General features: G+C 36.6%; 1 protein-coding gene across 7 annotated transcripts in view; it reads right to left on the minus strand.

Annotated features, from left to right (window-relative positions):
- Positions 1-22,746, minus strand: part of sox2 (SRY-box transcription factor 2) — a 167,456-nt gene that overhangs the window by 75,466 nt on the left and 69,244 nt on the right. For 3 of the 7 annotated variants that reach the window (XR_014536420.1, XR_014536421.1, XR_014536423.1), the window contains 2 exons: positions 5,851-6,017; positions 4,948-4,981 (listed from right to left, as the gene is read on the minus strand). The exons of 3 other annotated variants lie outside the window; for them this stretch is intronic. The gene's annotated coding sequence lies outside the window, so the exon portion shown is untranslated. Of the gene's footprint in view, positions 1-4,947; positions 5,109-5,850; positions 6,018-22,746 lie in introns of those variants that run through there. One more of the 7 variants, XR_014536425.1, reaches the window with a different exon arrangement.

Below are 22,746 nucleotides of genomic sequence, written 5' to 3' on the forward strand. Positions count from 1 at the left end.
GGTGACAGTTAGGCTCTTTGTGATGAGCGAGTGCCCTGCAGTCGCTCGTTTTCCCCCGTGGGGGAGCAAAATTAAACAACTGTTGTTGACCCCCGTTATATGGGAACACACAGCGAGTGTAAAGTGCTCGTCATACCCCGGGGAAAAAAACAGCCCTGCGGACTCCCTGGGGAGAAAGTAGGAATTCTTACAATCCCACTCCAACACACACACACACACACACACACACACACACACACACATTATAGTACCTCCAGTGCTTTTAACTCTTACAATCCACATTTTTACCACTGTTTTAGAACATACATTTTAACCTCTCTGGGTTTTTTTTCGTGTTGTGTCAAATGCCTTGAGGATAATCAATAAAAAAGTGTATTAAGTGGTAGTGGACTTCAGGATTCTCTAAACTGCTATATTTACTTTAGTGCTTCTTACACTAAACACTAGACACCTAACTATTCCAGACACTTTATTATTCCAGACACCACAGTATTCCAGATGCCTCAATATTCCAGGCATTTCATGTGTCCAGACACCTGTCAGTTTATTATTTCAGTCAACACAGTATTCCAGACCCTAGAAATTCTAGACACGTCAGTATTCCAGACACCTCAAAATTCTAGACATTTTAGTATTCCAGACACCTTGGTATACCATATACCTCAGTACTCCAGACACTCTATTATTCCAAACTTTGCAATCCCAACACCTTAGTACTCCAGACACCTTAGCATTCAAAATACTCCAATATTCCAGACAGCTCAATTTATCAGACACCATAAAATTCCAGAAACCTTAGTACTCCAGACATGTCAGTATTCCTGACGCCACAGTAGACCTGGATCCTTCACATTCTTGAAACATAAGTGTTACAAACACCTCAATATTACAGACACCTTCAAATTCCAAACACTTCACTATTTCAGACACCTCAGTATTCTCAGTAGTTTTACTCAATAAGTTTTTTGCATTTTGGAATATCTTATCTCTCACTATTCCTTAAACATTCCCAATATTCTTAACATTCAATATTCCTCACACTTTAGTGTTCCCTCTGTTTTTACTACTAATTAAAAGTGTTGTGTACATTTTGGTATTCCATACACTCCGTGAGAAATTGTTTGTTAAAGCATGCACATCCAAACGCAACACTTTTCTCCATCAGAAAAAAAAAAAAAAAAAAAAGAAATATTTGCCAGCATTCCTCCCATGACCTCTATCTGTACAACAGCCAGATTATAATACATCAAAGCTGGTTATATAAATGCTTTATGAACTCTGGAGTGTGTTGCTCTCTGATTTGGATCCAGAAGCCATGGAATAATAAAGGCATTGTTGTTTAATTAACTGGGTATGTGATTTTCTCACTAATCCCATCTCTCTCTCTGTCTCCTGCTGGTCAACACTGGATTCTGGACAGGCTCTGTGACTCTATGAGTGTGTGTGTGTGTGTGTGTGTGTGTGTGTGTGTGTGTGTGTGTGTGTGTGTGTGTGTGTGTGTGTGTGTGTGTGGCTTAGATAGTATCTAAACACTGCATTGTGTTCTAATAAAAGAGATCCACACATGAACACTATGAGACTAAACCGGAATAAGAGTGCCAGCCAATCAGAGCAAAGCAACCTGCTTGTGGAATTGAATGTATTGGAAGAATGTCACTATATGACAGTATTTAATACACATATAATATAACTCAATTGGATAATTCATGTTGTTGTATTTAAAATAAACACATTATTTCTAGTTTAGCCAGAAAAGGTGATCCTCAGGGTTCAGTAGCTAGTTTTTACCAAGTTGTATAAATCAGCCAACATACTGATCAGGTATTATATTATATTATATTATATTATATTATATTATATTATATTATATTATATTATATTATATTATATTATATTATATTATATTATTTTAACTCAGTCAAATGCTTGCTGAAATTGATTTGGCTGGTCTACAATATTTTTTTAACAATCTTTTAGAATAAACTAAGCTCCACCCATGATTATTTTGTATGTGGTGAAGACTTTACAACAGTCTCATCATGTTAAGTGAGATTAGAACTTTGTTGAGAGTTTTGACACTAATCGTTTGTGATCCACTAAAGATCCTGGACTAGTTTGCAGAAGCACAGTTCACAAATTCTACTGTACAGTTGGTCTTAAATATAATTGGATGTTGGTTTACTCTGTTCCATAAGAATCTAAGGAAGGTGATTTTTTTTGCTATTGTGGGTTACAGTTTATGAGATGTATGAATAAACATGAAAAGATAAATGTGCTATAGAGCAAGCATCAGGTTGGGTAATGGAGAAAGTGCTAATTGTTGAGCAAGTTGTATATATTTTTACCTGAGGAAAAAAAAATTATGATGAGGAAGAGGAAGATAAAGAAGAAGAGTATGTAATGAAGTTTGTGCAAAATGATTAAACTAGACAAACTAAGACAATATAATGATCGAACCTTTTGTAAATTAATATAGATTAGTTTCATTATTCTTTAGGAATAAGACGATTTTGTTAGCAGCAGTAATAGCAGTATACAAACACACACACTTATAGCTACCACAAACATGAAATATTTTCTTCCATAGTTTAAAAAAAGGAAAATTTTTTGTTATGTATAAAACTCTTCAGTACAGTGATAGTGATACTCTATTATGTGAGTGTTTTTAAGGAAGTTTCACATGCACTGTTTTTTTTTTTTCATTATATATATATATATATATATATATATATATATATATATATATATATATATATATATATATATATTATATATTATATATATTTCTTTATATATATATATATATATATATATATATATATATATATATATATATATATATATATATATATATATAGATATAGATATATAGATATATAAGATTTTAGGAAACCAGTAAGCTTTGAGTGTGTTTTTATGCTGCTTAATATCTCCCTCTAAAACCAGCCTTCCAAACAGGATGCTGTTTTCCTCAATATAAAGGCCTCATGCACTCACTCACTTTCCTTCATTGCATTAACATTCCCAGTTTTTTTTTTAGTATTATTTATTTACAGACTTCCTTTTGCTGCCCAGAACTTGCTCTTTTGTTGCATCCACTCTCTCTGAGTGCACGTAATGGCTAAAAAAAAAAAAAAAAAAAAAAGGAAAAAGAAATGCAACGCCAAGGAGGCACAAAAGGAGCTGGAAGAAAAGGAGCTCCCTCCGGCTCGCGTGGCTTTACGAGGTACCCATGCAGCACTAAACTGCACTGTCCATGCCCAATGAGGGACGTTTTTTCCCCCCATTTTTTCACCTCATTCTTTCCAGCCTGTGGCCTCTCCGTCATCCGCCATTTCTTCATCCACACTGGAGACCCCTTTTGTACTAATTGCTAGATTGCTACCAGATTTTCTACTTCACTTCCACCCTATAATTGAATGACAATGATGGCCAAGGAGCTCGAGACTGAAGCGCGCCAGGCCAAGGCCACAGGTCTGAAATGACTCAAGGAAGTGTGTGTATGTGTGTGTGTGTGTGTGTGTGTGTGTGTGTGTGTGTGTTGTAGTATTAATAGTAGTAGAAATAGTAGCAATTGTATTGGCAGTATTGGGGAAATAGAGGATACAATGCAATTTTAGAGTGAAATGTGTTCTAAATGGATAAAATCTTTTTTTTTTCTGGGTTTTCTTTTTTTTTTTCTTTTTTTTTTTGCTTTAAAAGCTTGCCAGAGAGATTCCCTGAGCAAATAGTTGAAAATAGAGGTGTCTGTCAGAATGGAAAATATATATGTTTGAAATGTGTACAGGTACAGGGAAAGTATACATAACATGACACACACACACTGTTCATCAAACACACTTTTTTGCTTGTCAGTCCTACGGGTTAAAATGAAACAAAATATTATTTTATTTTATCTCTGGATTTTTATTGATCTGCTTTGTGATCTTTAGAACAGCATTTATATTCAGTATAAATTTAAAGCTTGATCTTTTCATTCACTACATTAATTATTGTTGATTTTTATACAATCACCAGACCACACAAACACTAAAACTGTTATTGAAAACAGTTGAATTGACAAATGAAACGCTGGCATTTTTATAAACTGCATTAAGAACTTACTCTTAGAGTTAACAACACACACACACACACACACACACACACACACACACACACACACACACACACACACACATACACTGTTACATTTTTTACACCAAAACAGCTTTTAAGCCCAAACTTAAACATTGCCACTCAAAGATCGTAGAACAGTCCACCCTCATCCCGCCCCTTTTCGTTCCGCTGCCGTACAGTTCAGAAACTTTCAAACACACACACACACACACGCACACACACACACACACACACACACCATTCACGCAGGCGCGCGCCATCGAGACAAAACAACTCGAGAGCTTTCTTTTAATTAGTGTGCCCACTTTTTTTGACGATGTAATTTGCCCCTCTTTTTTGTGTCTGGACGCAGCAAGCACCTGCGACTCAGAAGAGGAATAGAGGTACCAGCATGAAGGAGATGTGTGTGATTTCCAGGTGCTTACACACACACACACAAACACACACACACACACACACACCAGCTCACTCACTCACTCACTCACACGTGTTTAAAAGTGCCTGGACTTGCTGCGACTCAAAAGACACACTTCAGTTCAGCCATAACAAAACAACCTGCATGGGCCTTGGAGGCTGACCACACACATACATACACACACACACACACACACACACACACACACACACACACACACACACACACACACACACACACACACACACACACACACACACACACACAGTTGAGGATCAGAACAGAAAGCCAAAGGAGAATCAGAGGAGAATCAGAGCCGGAGCACCAGCATTTAGACAGACACAAAGATGGACAGACAGACTATCATTTACAGCAAGAACAAGCAGTCACACTAAATGTGTAATAAATTTGCTTACCTTTCCAGCTACAGAGGTCTTTCTTGAGGCCTAACTGCAAACATTCACACACACACACACACACACACACACACACACACACACACACAGTTGAGGATCAGAACAGAAAGCCAAAGGAGAATCAGAGGAGAATCAGAGCCGGAGCACCACTAACGTTTCCACACTCTGCCTGTCTGTGACTGAGTGTACAGGGAGCTGGGAATGCACTGGGCTATAGACTTTTTTTGTCCAAGCCGTAGGTCTTTCTTTCTCTCTTTCTTTCTTTCCTTTTCTTTTTTTTGTGACTGAAGCAAGATTAGTTCATACAAAACTCAACAATACGCCACTGAAAACCCATTGTTGATATTCAACATTTTTCACATAGCCGAACAGAATAGACAATACGGCAGCTTCGAAAACGTGGCCAGGATTACATGCCGATCGTATCACCTTCCCTTTCCCCCCCCCGCACAAGGACAAGGCCTGTAATCCTTCCCTTTTTTGTAGCAGCGAAGGAAATCAATATATGACGACAAAGGGGGGGTGAGCGGTAAGCTTTTTTCATATCCTAGCAGGACACAATAAAGGTTTTTTTTTTTCTTTTCTTAATTCACCCTAGAGGTATCCATGAAATTCAGGAACACGTCTTTTAGTTATACTGAAAGAGATGTGGTGCTTTGAGGAATTGTTTGGAACTTGGGGAGCATCTGAAAGCTTTTTGAAAGCCAGGATAACTTTATATCAGAATACGTTCACAGCTATCATTTATAATGAGAGTCTGAGAATATGTTTTTTTTGCCAAATGTTGGGAAGGAAGGAGGTATGGAGGTGTCCGGAGAATTCCAAAGACTTTTTTTTTTATACTTCATCAACTGCATCTCTGTGCAAGGAAACAAAAACACTCATGAAAAAAAAAGGTCCCACCTGTGTTCTGGATCCCTTGCTTTGTTCCCACTCCATCCTCCATGTTTTCCCACATTCCCTCCCTCCTCTAGGTAACCGCAGAGAGTGAGAGGATTGTTCCATCCTTTCCTTTTCATCACTTCTGCAATTGACCAATTGACAACTGATTGATGGTTATCTTTCCACACCTACAAAAGGCAGAAATTACCATCACTAAAGCCACTTTACAGTACGGAGAGAAGGAAAAAAAACTCAAGAGTAAATTATATGTTGCTAAAACTCTCCTACTCTGAGGCCCATACAATGGCAGGCAAACGGGTGAGAGAGAGAACAAGAGAAAGAGAAAAAAGAGAGAGAGAGAGAGAGAGAGAGAGAGAGAGAGAGAGAGAGAGAGAGAGAGAGAGAGAGAGAGAGAGGGGGGAGGGAGGAAGACAAAAAAGGGATATTTTTTTTTTCCTTTTTGTCGTTCCTGAGGTGCTGTAGATTTGGCCCTTTTCCCTGCCAAGTGCACACAGAGCTTGACAGCTTCTTTAAATGGCAAGGCACAAAAGCTGGTGAATGAGGAATGGTGTTGAGCGCTATTTCTCCAGAAAGCACCATTATTCGCATTGAAAACAGAGGAGAGCTTGTGAAAAACAGATAAGGTGTAAATGAATACAAGACGGGACACTCCAAGAAACCTGGCAGAAGGGGTTTTAGGGAGAGTGTGTGTGGATGGGGGGGGTGCAGTGTGATGCGGGGTGTTAGTTGGCCCGGACTTTGAAATAGTCTGCGCGAAAGTTAGTGAGAGTTCAGAGTAGTGAGAGTTCCAGCTTTTAATATAAACACACCTTTCAACACCTTTCTACGACAGCACATTCCAAAGTGTTGAAATCCTCTGTGTCATGTCGCTTTGCCTGCAACTCCAACTTTTTTGGATTTACTTCAGATCATACATCATATTCTTTATTCATTTATAGTTACAATTGTTGTGTAAATTCACTGTTTTGCATGATATTGTTTTATGTTATAGCAGCCGTCGTTCTCTCCTCAGCTTCTTTTTTCATCTTCAAATGTTGGAGACTGCTTCCAAATTTTTAAGAGTCAAGAGTCAAGAAGCTTTTATTGTCATTTCAACCAAATATAGCTGACGCAGTACACAGTGAAATGAAACAACGTTCCTCCTGAACCCTTATGCTACATAAAACAACAATCACAGAAACAGAAAAACACAGGGCCAAGGACTAGTAAGTGTCCTCACCACATCAAGTGCATGTGTGCAACCTGGTGCAAACAGTGCAAAGACAACACAAGACAGTGCAAGACAATACAGGACAGTGCAAAGACAACACACGACGTGCAAGACAATACACAAAACACAAAATTGCTGCACCAGTAAACGTGATGTAACGAGACAGTGAACAGTAGCAAAAATGTAAACAAAATATTGTAAACAAAATATTGTGCAAAAGAGCAAATAGCAGCAATCCAGGACAGATGTGCAAAAACGGCATGTAAACAGTTATTGGTAATGAAGTGAGTTTATGGTAATGAAGTGAGTTTATGGTAATGAACTGGTTTAAACATTTCCTTATAGAAATTTTGATCACATCAAAAACTACCTATATTCGTCATTATGAGCATCTGCTGTGTTAAGCATCTGCTTGCTAGTCCTGTATGTTTTCTGGGTAAATCTGATCAGGTCTTTTGTCACACACCAGTCTGAATCGCTTATATCCGACACATTTCTGTCAGATGATTCATCTTGTCCTTCAGTGTTGCTATTTTACCTTTTTCTCCATTCTTATTTTGGCTAAAAGGCCAGAGAAAGTGTAAATGTCAGGATAAAGTAGGTGGATAGGAACAAGCAGTTGCACAAAGTCCCTTATTCCCCTTAAAATAAACCCTTTCATACTCTTTTAGTCAGGAGCAGATGGATCCCAAAACCTAAAAAGGCACCAACTTTGGAGGATAGTCACCTTATTCAAGAAATGAGTTTGGGAGGAATAAGTGAATGATGTCGGACAGTGAAATTCAGTTTAATGGGCATTAAATATTTTATACACATCACTAACTTCACCACACAGATACTCCCCCCCATCCTCACAGGAGTCTAACCACTTCATCATCTTCACATCCATGCCATTCTCAGCAAATCATCATCATCGCTACACCCTCATCACATCAGCATCCTCATTACAACAAAGTCAACAACCAAATCCTCACAAACCGCATCCACATCAACAAATCCAAATCCATTCTCAATATATTATTACTGAGACATTCTTTCCATCTTCAGCAAATTATTATCATCTTCATCATATTCATTGTCATCATCATCATCAAATCCTCAGCATCTTCATTAAATCATCACCATCTTTATCAAATCCTCACTATTTTCATCACATCCTCATAATATTGATCAAATCCTCACCAGGTTCATCAACTCTTCACCATCTTTAGCAAATCCTCAACAGGAATAATCAGATGCTTACCATCTTCTTCAAATCCTCAGCATCTTCATCAATTCCTCAGCATCTTTTTCAAATGACCAGGATCCTAATCAAATACCCAGCGTCGTCATCAGATCCTTACCATCGTGATCAAATCCTCATCCTTTTCTTTTAAATCCACACAATTTTATCAAATCCTCACCGTATTCATCAAATCCTTATCATCTTCATCAAATCCTCACAGTCTTTCACAAATCCTAACCATCTTCTTCAAATCGTCACCATCCTGAAAAAAATCTTCAAGATCCTGATCAAATGCTTACCATCTTCATCAAATCCTCACCACACTAATCAAATAAAAAAATTGCAATAAGTTACCAGCACTAACATTAGCTAAGTGAGTAAGTTTGCTTCTTCATCATGTAGGTTCTCTTGCCACATTTTCACTGGAGACTCCTTCCATAAATGTCCCTGTGACATGAGTCTCTGTGAATGAACGATTACTATGGAAATGATAACATATTTCTAAAAGCCATTAACATAAACATGCGATTTCCCTTCACTTCCCTATTATCAGAGCTGCTGCTATGAAAAATGAATGAACATCTTCTGACCAATCAGAATTCAGAATTCTACAGCATTGTGGTTATTAATGAACTAAAGTAATTTATGAGCTTGTTTACAAAATTGAATGATGATTCGCTCAGTGAGGCTTTGAAACATAAAACACAGCCAAGAAACGTGTGTGTGTGTGTGTGTGTGTGTGTGTGTGTGTGTGTGTGTGTGTGTTTGTGTGTGTGTGTGTGCGTGCGTGCGGTGGGGGGGGTGGGGTGGTCGTGAGTGAGGGGTAGGGGGGGTAAGGGGGTGATGTGGGGTGACACGGGTATCATTGAAAGGTTTTCATCTATTCAAAGTCATTCGAAACACACAGGTGTGATGAGACGTGTGCGACGATGCTGCTGCACTTTGATGTGTCTCAGGCTGCTGATGTGAGATGAGAGGTTTTTGCTGTGTTTTATTAATACAGCTCAGCAGGGCGCTCTCCAAATGACATCAACAAACTGATAATGGATAAGAGACACTAGCCGTGTCGTCATACGCCTCATGCTGTGCCTCTCCTCCTTTCCTCTCCTCTGCACTGAGGCAGCTTTAATTCTTCATTCATGCCTCGAATACATAAATAGGTACCTCCAGATTTTTACACTGATAATGACATTATTTTTAGAGCTGCTTTAGGTTCCCATGGAAACCATGCAGGGGAGCAAGTGTCTGTTTCCTGTGTTCTGAGCTAATATAAAGAAAGTGATACGAAAAAAGGAAGGAAGGAAGGAAGGAAGGAAGGAAGGAAGGAAGGAAGGAAGGAAGGAAGGAAGGAAGGAAGGAAAAGCAGCAAAAAAGAAAGAAAGAAAGAAAGAAAGAAAGAAAGAAAGAAAGAAAGAAAGAAAGAAAGAAAGAAAGAAAGAAAGAAAGAAAGAAAGAAAGAAAGAAAGCAAGCAAGCAAGCAAGAAAGCTGCTGTACCTCCCGTTATATCATGATCTGTAAATTGAAATTTTATCATCACATCAGTGGCTGTGTTTAACAGTAAAGTTTTATTTTAATATTAAATTCAAACATTAATTTAAAAATGTTGAAACTTTTAATAAAGTCTTTAAAACAGAGAAATCTACAGAACTCAAACCATATATATATATATATATATATATATATATATATATATATATATATATATATATATATATATAGAGAGAGAGAGAGAGAGAGAGAGAGAGAGAGAGAGAGAGATTAATATATTAATAACACTTCAGACTGTGTGTGTGTGTGTGTGTGTGTGTGTGTGTGTGTGTGTGTGTGTGTGTGTGTGTGTGTGTGTGTGTGTAGATATATGACACTTGTCTAACTTTTACTTAAAAAAAAGAAAAAAACTTTGGAGCCAGGTCCTTGTATAGATAAGACATGTGCATGTGCATGTGTGTGTGTGTGTGTGTGTGTGTGTGTGTGTGTGTGTGTGTGTGTTCGGGGAATAGGCTGGCGAATGAGCTCAAGGCCAACTATTGACAAGCTGCTGAATGAGGCGAGAGATGAACAAGGAAAGGTCGGGCCTGTCTCTCCCCTCCACACGCACACACACACACGTGCGCACGCACACACACACACACACACACACACACACACACACACACACACACACACACACACACACACGCATGCACACACAGAAGCACAAAAACACAATCAGACAGCAGCTTTACTAAGAACACAAAGATACACTCCACTCCTACACTCTCCATCAATCTGCCACTGTTGCCTCCAGGAAAAAAGGCCTCATTCCGGCGTCCTTCAGTGACGCTCCATTTAAACCCCAACAGCAGCAGCAGCAGCAACAGAAATGGCAACAGCCTTAACACAGTTTCAATTTCGTTCACTCTTTTAAAGCACCCCTGTGTTGGGTCAAACTGTCCACGAGTAATTAAATATTTCTGTTTAAAATTATATATTTTAACATTTAAAAAAAGGTCAATTTAACATATTTGCATCAGTAAAAAACTATTTATTTGTATATAATTATTAATAGTTGCATAGAATGTAGATTAACATGGCAGAGGTAGAGCTGCATCTTCCTGGAGACAGGACAGGAGAAGCACTTTTTTTTTTGCACTACATAGGCCTGTGTGGAAGTGCCATGCGTTAGAAGTCAGAAGGCACTTAAGTAAATTTATGATTTGATGTCTGTCTGAACCAAAGAAATAAAAATAAATCTGTACTATATGGAGTTGCATAGCATAATTTTTTTTCCATTGCATCATATTGCATTGAATCGCATTGTGTTGAACCAAATGGAAATCGGATCGCACTGCATCGTTATAGGTGTGAATCGGATCACATCGGATCGGTAGCTCCTTCATATGTATCTTTAATGTATTGTATTGTTGGCTGTGCATCGAGATACGAATCGCCTCAGCCTTAGTTATGGAGATATAGACAAAAAAAAAAAAAGAAGATTGCATTTTTATTGACCATTAGGCAGTAGGGAAGGGAAGGAACGAAGGAAGGAAGGATGAAAAGATGGAAGGAGGAGATATATGTTTAGGATTAAATGAAAGGAGAGAAGGAAGCAAGGAAAGAAGAATGGAAGGAAGTTGGTAATATGCCACACCAATGATATTTATCTATTTATATTTAATATGTATTTCTTTTTTGTTTGTATGAGTCTTTAAGTGTATAAGTTTTTTTTTATGTTAATATGGATAAAATATTGTTTTCATTTAATTTCACTTTTTAAATTGCAAATATTTCAGAATACAGATTCTGCACATCACCTTTGACGAAATCCTCACTATTTCACATGAAAAACACTTTCCTTTTGCTGTTTTTTTTCTCGGAATATTCTGAGTTGTACAGGACGTTCTGCGTTATGGGCAGGAGGTGCAGATTACCACAGAGATCCTCACACCGAGTCGCTCGGTCCAAACACGTTAGAGAGGAGATGAAGCGGAAAAGCCGTTTTTGTTTCAGCCAGCGGGAAGCTGCTCATCACTCATTGCTTCCTTCAAAGGCTTCGAGCACGAAAGAAAAAAAATAATAAAACAAGCGTGTGATTAGCTTGTCAAGTGCAGATCGTTATCTCTGTGGTGCGGTAGGCAGTAGGTGCACTGGTTGGCTGGTCAATTAATTAAAATTCCAATTTCAAATAAAACTAACCATCATAATATTTCTACCAGGAATAATTAAGCAAGACAATATTTTTGTAAAGGTGGATTTATTTTTTTACAGGATGGTAGCTAAGCCTGTACACAACTCAAAAGCACCATCTGTTACAAATTGGTACCATTAAGTTAGTAAGTAAGTGACTGTGGAAAATACAAAGAAAATATAAAGCTAGAGTTCATTGTTAGCCCTTTGTTGTTCTCTAGTTATTAATTGAAACTAGAATTGGGCCTAACATGGATTTCTGAGGAACACCTTTATTTTTAACATAACACACACACACACACACACACACACACACACACACACACACACACACACACACACACACACACACACAATTATTCAGACATTTATTCAGAAGTTTATTTATTTAGTGTTTAGTTTTAGAGACTAAAATCTACTAAACTTGAGCAGTCATGTGCCTGCTTTGAGAATTGTGTTGGCTTAGATCGCAAGATCCTAGAGTGATTGTGAGGACAACTGAGGCTACGTCTACACTAATCTGTATACATCTGATCATCAAAAAATGCACACATCCACACTTTAGTTTTCAGTCAGTTCCCAAAAGTTGCTCATCCCCACAGAAATGTCTGAAAACACTTACGTCCCTGTACTGCATCGGAGCAAAACGTAAGACGCTTCAACCTGTATCATTTCCACCTGCCTTTTATTTGCTGACCGGCTCTTTGAATCATTGCAGCACTGATAAAAAAAATGTGTCATCGTTTTCAAAAGCCACCATTTTTACAGTCCAAACTGCAACGTGTGAAAATGGTGTATTCAAATTTACCCACTTTGGAGAGCATTTTCAAAAGCTGACTGAAAACACCATTTCTGTGTGGATAGAAGGCCAAAACAGAGAGAAAAATATGTGTTTTCAAACAAAAACATATTAGTGTGGACATGCCTTGAAAAGGCTCTCTCTCTTCCCTCCATTACAGACAATAACACATCACTCCGCAAAGACACCAGCATTGCAGCTGACCACACACACCCCTCACACACACTCTCCAACTTCATGTCATCTGAAAAAAGCATTCAGGCCCTCATGAATAAACTGTGTAAAAGTATCCTCTCTTAAGGCAGTCCTTTATAAGAGACTGGACTTATACACACACTCACAAAAATATTAATTGCTAAATCATCACCATACATTTACATTTACTACCAGGATGTAGGCATCTCCTGCCTTGTGTGTGTGTGTGTGTGTGTGTGTGTGTGTGTGTGTGTGTGTGTGTGTGTGTGTGTGTGTGTGTGTGTGTGTGTGTGTTCTGTAAAGGTTATAGATTCGTTAGATTTTTGTATACAACCCCATACTGATCACCATTCTTAAAGATTCCTGTGTAGGCTAGGGCATATCCTGATTTACGATATTTTCAAGTTATGATTGGATCATCGGGATACATCTCCATCGTAAATCGGGGACTATCTTTATTTTTTCTTATTAAAAATGTATAGTTCCTTTTATCTACTGCACAATTGTCTGAGAACCCGATTAGGTTTCACTGCAAGTTGCATTCTGTATATAACTATGTTTGTGACAAAATAAAAAAAATCGTGAATCTTGCTTCATTTTACTGTAGTCCTTATAAGTGAAATGACCAAAAACCCACCTGATTTTAATTACATCTAGATTAACTAGCAAAAACCAGTGATCTATTTCTTGTTTATAAACATGGTATGATACAGAGTTGTTTGCCAGGGCCTGGAGCTCCTCCTGATGGCAGATAGGAAATAAATGATGGGCAGAATGGGGAAAATATCATGACCACCAAACTGCCTTACTGCCTCCCTGAACAAACAGCAGGTATTTTAACCCAAATAATTATTTTCCTTCAAATCTCAGTTAAAGAAACTAAGCTAAGTTTCCTATGTATATTTGTGGGTTTAAAATAGTTTTCCACAAAGTTGCAGGTATTAGTAAAGGAAGAGTCAGACGGGTGAAACTGTAGTTGGATGAGTGTCCTGCTGCTCGTCAGTGTCTCTCCTCGGGGGAGGTGTGAGATTTCTCACGCAGTCTCGACTCCCACCTGGAGCTTAATGACGCCTCCACGCCCCCGAGGCTCACACACTTTATTTACACACAGCTCCACTGCAGGGTTACAGCTACTGTACTAACGTAAAGCTTCACCCTGCGTCATCTACAGAGAGAAACAACATGTAACCCACATTTATTTACTGATGGCTGCCATGTTTCACCTCTCTAAACCTTTCTGCCCACACGGACCCTCTTCATTCATTCTGAATAATCAGCAACAATCATCTGCTGCACAACAATCCTACATCTGTTACTTCTGCTTTTCACAGTCTACAGTCTGTCATCTTTTATTACTGAACAAGAAGAAATAGAGATAGATAGATAGATAGATAGATAGATAGATAGATAGATAGATAGATAGATAGATAGATAGATAGATAGATAGATAGATAGATAGATAGATAGATAGATAGATAGATAGATAGAAGCTAATGTTTCTTTAACATTATGTTTTCTTGTTTCATGAAAGTCACAAGTCTTATAATTTTTATAAATGGTTTCTTCCTAATATGTTAATGTTAAATGCTAATGCTAAGTGCAGTGAGGGGTTAAACTCAGTGTGAACAGGTGGAAGGGAAGTTAATCTCCATGAAAATCACTTAACCTTAACAGAGTAAAGTTTTCCTGCCCCGGTGCTTCTCCCTCACATGCTCTATTGTTGTGTTAGTATTAGCATTACACGTTGTGATAATAGAGCTAAGATGCTTAGCCGCTCCCATGCTAGCTCTGCCTTTCTGTCTCTGAGTCTAGGCAAATTAGTACAAATTGCTTGTTCACTAAGTCACAGTCGAACCTGCAAAAAGACTTCCTAATCTGCTTCAGAGTGAGAAACCGGCGAGCAATTAGCCGAATTAGCCCTCGAGCTACGAGTTTAAAACAAAGGGATTTTCTCACAGTGCAAAAATAAAAACACCCTGCGGTTCAGACCTTTGTTTTTCTGGAGGAACTTTTTTCAAGACGCATTGTCAAAGTGTCCGACACCTCGGCTCAAGATTCCAGTGTAGCTGCATCACAATGAGTGTGTGTGTGTGTGTGTGTGTGTGTGTGTGTGTGTGTGTGTGTGTGTGTGTTGTAGGCCAAAGAATTTAGCACATTTAAGGAGCTTGTGTTCCAACAAAGGACTTCCACATGATATTAACATCATTCTAAAAGCAATAACGAGATGTTTCCAGGAGAGCAGGAGTGTGACATCATTTCTGTTACTGAGTGTGTGTCTGTGAGAGATATATATGAATAAGGTTGTTGGTTATTTTTATATATAAAATTCTGTAGTGATCAAATAGTACATTACATTTTAATGATGTTTTAATCATTTAATAAAATTCAGCATGTTAATGTTTTATTGCTATTTTATTTTGTTGTCATTTTATGTTCTCTTCTTGTCTTCTTCTTGTTTCTATTGTATTATCAGGTCTATATTTTCTGTATCTTAAAAAAAACAGTCATTAAATTGTATTATTTTGTGTATTTTTTTTAGCAACATACAAAGTATTTAAGTAATTTATTTTTTTTGTTATATTGTTGTTATATTGTTGTTATATATAAGATAAAATGTATTAAAAGATGTCAATCGATTAAATTATTCAATCGAGATTAATCATGATTGTTATGGGTTAACTAACGGTTAATCGCAACTCAATCGCACATTTTTATCTGTTCTAAATGTACCTTGAATTAAAACTTAGCAAGTTTTTAAAACTCTAATCAACATGGCCATGAACAAATATGGATGCTTTTAGTAAATGTATGTTTATTATTAGTGAAACAATTCTCAACATATGAAGACAAAATATTCTTAAAAATGTTTTCACACGGATGGTTTTAATTGCCGAATGTGCGCTTAATGTTGGATTTTGGTGCTTGATTTTAGACGTGGCGCAGTAAAACAAATGTTTAATTTTTAAAAATAATTTTTTGGTGGAGTTTATTTTTTTTTATATCTGAGTAAAGAAAGGACATTGTGAATAAATGTGTGTTGCATTAAAGGTTTTAAAAAAGTGTGTTGCATTAACCGCACATCAATAAAATTAGTGCATTTTTATATATATACAGTATATATATATATATATATATATATATATATATATATATATATATATATATATATATATATATATATATATATATATATGTGTGTGTGTGTGTGTGTGTGTGTGTGTGTGTGTGTGTGTTTTGTTTTATTTTAGAATTTTGTTTTGTTTTATTTTGTGTTTCCTATTAATATATACATATTTCAATATATTTTCTATGTTTAAGTAAGTTCAAAACCCCAGAGGTTTAATTATACATTATATTTGATTTTATATAGTACAATATGCATTATAAAAACTTTTTATACACACTTACAGAATGGTGTGCTGAACAATACAAATGCTACAAAGAAACCAATTATGTATGGACCATGTATTGTCTTGCCATTGTTTTACAAAAAAAAACCAAAAAACTTACTTTTACTTTTGTACATTTTCATTTTTACTATGTAAAAACATGAGTATGTTTAACCAATCAGGTGTTTTCTTGGGTTCTCCTTACAACAAATGGTGTTTCTAGAATAAAGGGTTACTAACATTTAGAAATTCATTCAATCCAGTATTTCATTAAAGCACAATCAATTAAAGAATCTAATTGTCTACAATGAAATGTATGTTTTAGCTGTCGAGGTGCTGACAGTGGAGACTCCTTCCATTCATGATAAATTAGCATTTCCTCGAAGAAAACTATTGCTTCAGCTGTTCAGGCTGAATATCCACCAATACAGCTATTAATACAGACATTATAAGGTAGTAGAATGTGCGTATTTGCAGCAGTGTTTTGGCCAGGAAAAAGGGTATAAAAACATGATATAAACACACAGAAATAAAGAAGTGATATTCGATGCCTCTTATCACCTCACAGCGAAACGTATGAACACCCTCATGACTTCAGAAAGGATCATGGTCCAAGACAAATATGTACATTTCTGAAAGTCCAGATGTAGCTGTTCATACAAGACATCCAGTGGCCTGAAAAATACCTCACGCGCTGCTGTTTTCAACAAGGAGCCATCATTCAGTGAAGAAATTCCCGCCGGCTTCACAGAAAGGTTAGAAAAACACCTCAGTGTGAAAATATTTTGTCTAAGGCTGGATGATATGCACTTAAAAAAAAAAAAGAAAAAAAAAAGAAAAGAAAAGTTAATGCTAGTTCAGCATTTTGAAATGTATGCAGTAATATACAATACAACAATATACACATGCATATAATGTAATGTATATTAAGTAAAGCAATTATAGGGAAGTGATTACACTTTCCGGTGGCAGTGGTTAAAGGAATGTTATGTTTTTTTAACCATTTATTGTTACATTTACATTAACAATAAATACATTAACTATTTAGTACATTATTATAGCAGCTATAAACAGTTTTTTATTCAAAAGCCTCATTCTCTTGCTCTTTCTCTCCCAATCTCTCTCACTCTGTCTTTTTTTCTCTTTCTTTCATCCTCTCTCTCTCTCTCTCTCTCTCTCTCTCTCTCTCTCTCTCTTTCTCTGTATATATATATATATATATATATATATATATATATATATATATATATATATATATATATATATATATATATATATATACAGAGAGAGAGAGAGACAGTTACACACTGTTGTGGTTTTATCTCTGACTACTTACTTTCTCACTCGCTGACACTGGAGACTCCTTCCACCTTCTGTAACCTCAGAAACCACAGAACAAATGCATTCATTATATGTACACTGATATAAAACAACGCTGCTATTCGAGAACACATGCAGACCAATCAGAATCAAAGCAATGCATAGTATGCGCTTTTGAAAATGTAATGCATACAATTATATCAGAATTAGAATCATTATTTCCAAGTGAATGAAGGCTACAAGATTTTACAGACTATTTGTAAAGAAATTGAAACTGAGTTAATGTTAATATAGATGAGCAACTAATAACTACTTAATGCCTAATCCATAGACATTTTCTCTTTAATCTGGCATTCAGTAGAAATATACTTTGTTAATGGAAAGCTCTAGTCAGATGTAAGATGTTCATCATATTAATTTTCCATATTTAAATCAAGAGCACAGGGTCGAAAGCGGAATTCTCGTGCCAGGCCGCCTGTATTTTGATGTGCACGTTTATCTACCTGCTAAATGTAACAGAGTTAAATATCCTTTTCCCTTATTTTCTCCCTCTGGCCCTAATGTTTAGAATCGGCCCATTCACTGCATACTGCAATATTACGGCTTCGGTCTGAGTGAGGTAAAGATCTGCACAGATTTCCATACGGGCTCCTCAAAGAGAGTCGACCACATGTGTTACGCTGTAATAGCAAAGATCTGTGGCGTGTCCGGACTCCATTTCCCCTGGCTCTTTGATCAAAAACGGTGTGGAACGTAATCATGCGCTTTGTTGACCTGATCTAGAGCCTGTCATTCTGTTGGTTAGAGTGTGTTTAGTCTATAAAGCAGCATGTGTTCAGATACGGTGCACGATCTGGGATATCAAATTATGATTAATCAAACCCAGACAACAAACACACACACACACACACACACACACACACACACACACACACACACACACACACACACACACACACACACATAAAGTAAGTGTATGTAATTCTACACATTCTTAATATGCCTGCAAAACATTAGTCTATTCTACACACATAAAACAATTGATTATCTGATTCAACTTGAAAAAAACATTAGTATTAACACTGTAAGCAGCTGCAAAATGTACAAATACGCACAGATCTTTTAGTTAATATTTGTATAAACATCGTAGTTTTCTCTTAGTAAAAACTTGCATTTGAATATTAATATAATAAATAGGTTCAAATGAATTATATGAATGCATTTGCTCTGATATTTTATGTTGTCACAGTTCAAAATTAGATTACAACAAAAAGACTCTTTGCTATAAGGAGAGGTTTATTTAAGTTAATGGAAGAATTCTCTGGTTTATTGCTTTGTATCCACTGGAGGAGTTTATCTAATGACAAGCTTTGCTTTTTACATATTCACTCCAAGAAAAAAAAATACAGCCTGTTGAGCTGCTAAAACATCCAAAGTCATAATAAACAGATAAAGTGAATAAAATAGCATTCATTGATACATAAATATTCTAATTGTTGGCGAATTGTTAAGGATGAAGATACTTGAGGATGTGCTTTTTTAGGAAAAAAGGAAATAAGAAAACCTTGGGGTGGTAGCAATAACTTCATATTAATATTTCAATAAATTTTAGTTTGCTTTTATTCATTTAAAATAGATGCATTTACTTGTCACTTGTACAACACAGCACAGTGAAATTCTTTCTTCGCATATCCCAGTGATTAGGAAGCTGGGGTCAGAGCACAGGGTCAGCCATTATACAGCGGCCTTGAGCACAGAGGATTAAGGGCCTTGCTCAAGGGCCCAAGAGTGGCAGCTTGGCGATATCGAACCCCCAACCATTTCAATCAGTCACCCAGAGTCTTAAACACTGAGTTACCAATTCCCCTCTGCATTTAACACTGATCATCGTCCAAAACAAACTCATTATTGGAACAAACTCCCAGCCTTACAGATCATCCACCACACATGATGTCTGAGGAAGGCTCAAAAAATCACAGCTGAGCCCAGTCACCCAGCACACAGCCTGTTCAACAAACTGGCATCCTGACCTCATACTAATATGTCATTTATGTAAATATGAAAATATTCATATAATTCATTTATCATATACATACACTTCTGCACCCTCTTGTAAATAATGATAACTTTCTAATGCCTCATTATTACTTTTCTCTCTATTTTGCTCTTTCTCTTTTATATTGTTGAATGTTTAATATTAAAAATTTGCTGTAGTTTACCTGTAGCCTCACTTAAGAGTTTCCTTGTACAAACTGTCCCTGACATCTGTACCTGTGATAAATAAAACTTGAAACATAGCAGATTAACAGAAATAAATACATTGTGGATATACATTTAAAATTTATAAATTAGTCCCTATATGTTTTGTTTTTTTCTCCCTGTTAGTGAGCCAGAGGTCACAGTGTTGAGGAAAAACTCCCTGATATAGTATGAGGAAGAAACCTTAAGAGGAACCAGGATTTGAAAGGGACCCTCTTGGTGACACTGAATGTCCATCGATTATAAATCCATCATTGTTGAGGTTATCAACTGTTCACTGATGCACACTTAAATACAACTATACATACTTAAGTACTTAAGTACACTTTACATACTGTAAATCCTGTATACTGTATCTATATACACCTTACATACTGTACATCCTGTATACTGTATCTATATACACCTTACATACTGTACATCCTGTATACTGTCTCTATATACACCTTACATACTGTACATCCTGTATACTGTCTCTATATACACCTTACATACTGTACATCCTGTATACTGTATCTATATACACCTTACATACTGTACATCCTGTATACTGTCTCTATATACACCTTACATACTGTACATGCTGTATACTGTCTCTGTGTACACCTTACATACTGTACATCTTGTATACTGTCTCTATATACACCTTACATACTGTACATCCTGTGTACTGTATCTATATACACCTTTCATACTGTACATGCTGTATACTGTCTCTATATACACCTTACATACTGTACATCCTGTGTACTGTATCTATATACACCTTAAATTATGTACATCCTGTATACTGTGTCTATATACACCTTACATACTGTACATCCTGTATACTGTCTCTATATACAGCTTACATACTGTACATCCTGTTCACTGTGTCCATATACACCTAACAAACTGTACATCCTGTATACTGTCTCTGTATACACCTTACATTCTGTACATCCTGTATACTGTCTCTATATACAGCTTACATACTGTACATCCTGTTCACTGTGTCCATATACACCTACCAAACTGTACATCCTGTATACTGTGTCTATATACACCTTACATCCTGTACATCCTGTTCACTGTGCCTATATCGACTTACATACAGTACATGCTGTATACCGTCTCAATATACACCTCACATACTGTACATCCTGTTCACTGTGTCTATATACACCTAACAAACTGTACATCCTATATACTGTGTCCATATACACCTTACATACTGTACATCCTGTATACTGTCTCTTTATACACCTAACATACTGTACATCCTACATACTGTACATCCTGTGTGTGTGTGTGTATATATATATATATATATATATATATATATATATATATATATATATATATATATATATATATATATATATATATATATATATTACATGCTGTACATACACTACAAATTTCTACTGTTTGCACTTCTGGTAGGTGCTAAACTGCATTTTGTTGCAGTGTGCCTGTACTATGCAATGACAATAAAGTTGTATCTATTTATATTGAGCTATTTTTATCATCAGTGATTGGTTTGCAAATAAATAGAACTCTGTGCAGAATTAGGGCATGTCTTCTGCTTTTAAAACGTGAATAAGCTTGATGATCCAATTAATATGCATATTATGTATATAATTATGTACATGACATCATGTGAGTTCAGGCATGTATGCTTTAGTCATTCTATCAGCTTCCCCTGAATTAAATGGTACTTGCTTGTTTTCATTTAATATAGTTCAAGGATAAGAGAATCTCAAGCCATCCATGAATTAATTCTGCAGATTTTTTGGAAAAAATAAAAATCCGGCAGCTGCACAGCTCAACACTCAACACGTTTAAACCCAGGTTCAATAATCAATTAGCACATCGATCAGGCCTAATGAAGGATCAATTGCAAGCTCTCCTGAGGTGCATGGGGTGGGGGGAGAAAGAAAGCAAGAAAAAAAAGCCTTCTCGTTCCAAACGCTACCTTTGTTTACGCTGTCACAATGAAGGTTATCTCAGTGGGAGAACGGCAGCATCAGGTGACAGCTATTTCCCATGATGCTGCAAAAGCAGTCAAGCTGTCCATCAGGCTGTCAGCTGACCGTCGTTTCCCATAATTCCCCATGCTGCCAGTCTTCCTCTCTGAAAGCCTCTATTATGTGCCGGTGTTGGGGAAGAGCTGCTCAGGCTTTGATAAGCTATCACGAGCCCCAGGTGAGCATCAGGAATCGGGATGGAAAAAAAAGAAAGCGGGTTAAAAAAAAAAACGAAGGCCCATCGTTATCAACCTGTGCCGATCGCAGCTCAGGGTCTTTAAGCAAGTTTTAGACTCTCAAATACATGTTTTTGCACATCACTGGAATCGAACTTATCTAAAAGAGGAGCAATGCTTTTTGGGATTTTGTTACAACAAATCTTTTTTATTGTGTGTGTGTGTATATATATATATATATATATATATATATATATATATATATATATATATATATATATATATATATATATATATATATATATATATATATATACTGTATATATAAAACACCTTTTCCTTTTTGTGAAAGATGATAGACACATTCAGCTATTCAATCTGAAAGGCATCATGGGTGTGTTTACTTTCCAAACCTTGAAATGTTTTTCTAAAGACACGACTAAAAAAAATGTTCTCTCTCTCTTTTTTTTTTTTTATATCAGAGAGCATCACAGCTACAGAATGCCCTTCAGCTGAGGGAAGGAATAAATCTGACAAGACACATTTTGAATTTAATTACGTGTTCAAGGATGCTTTGCTAGGGGGGAAAAAAGTGGAACTACCACCACCTTGTGTACACACACATCCCTGCAGCAGCATGTGTGTGT

Source organism: Silurus aristotelis (genome assembly GCF_946808225.1).
Source record: "Silurus aristotelis genome assembly, chromosome: 13".
Classification (NCBI taxonomy): domain Eukaryota; kingdom Metazoa; phylum Chordata; class Actinopteri; order Siluriformes; family Siluridae; genus Silurus; species Silurus aristotelis.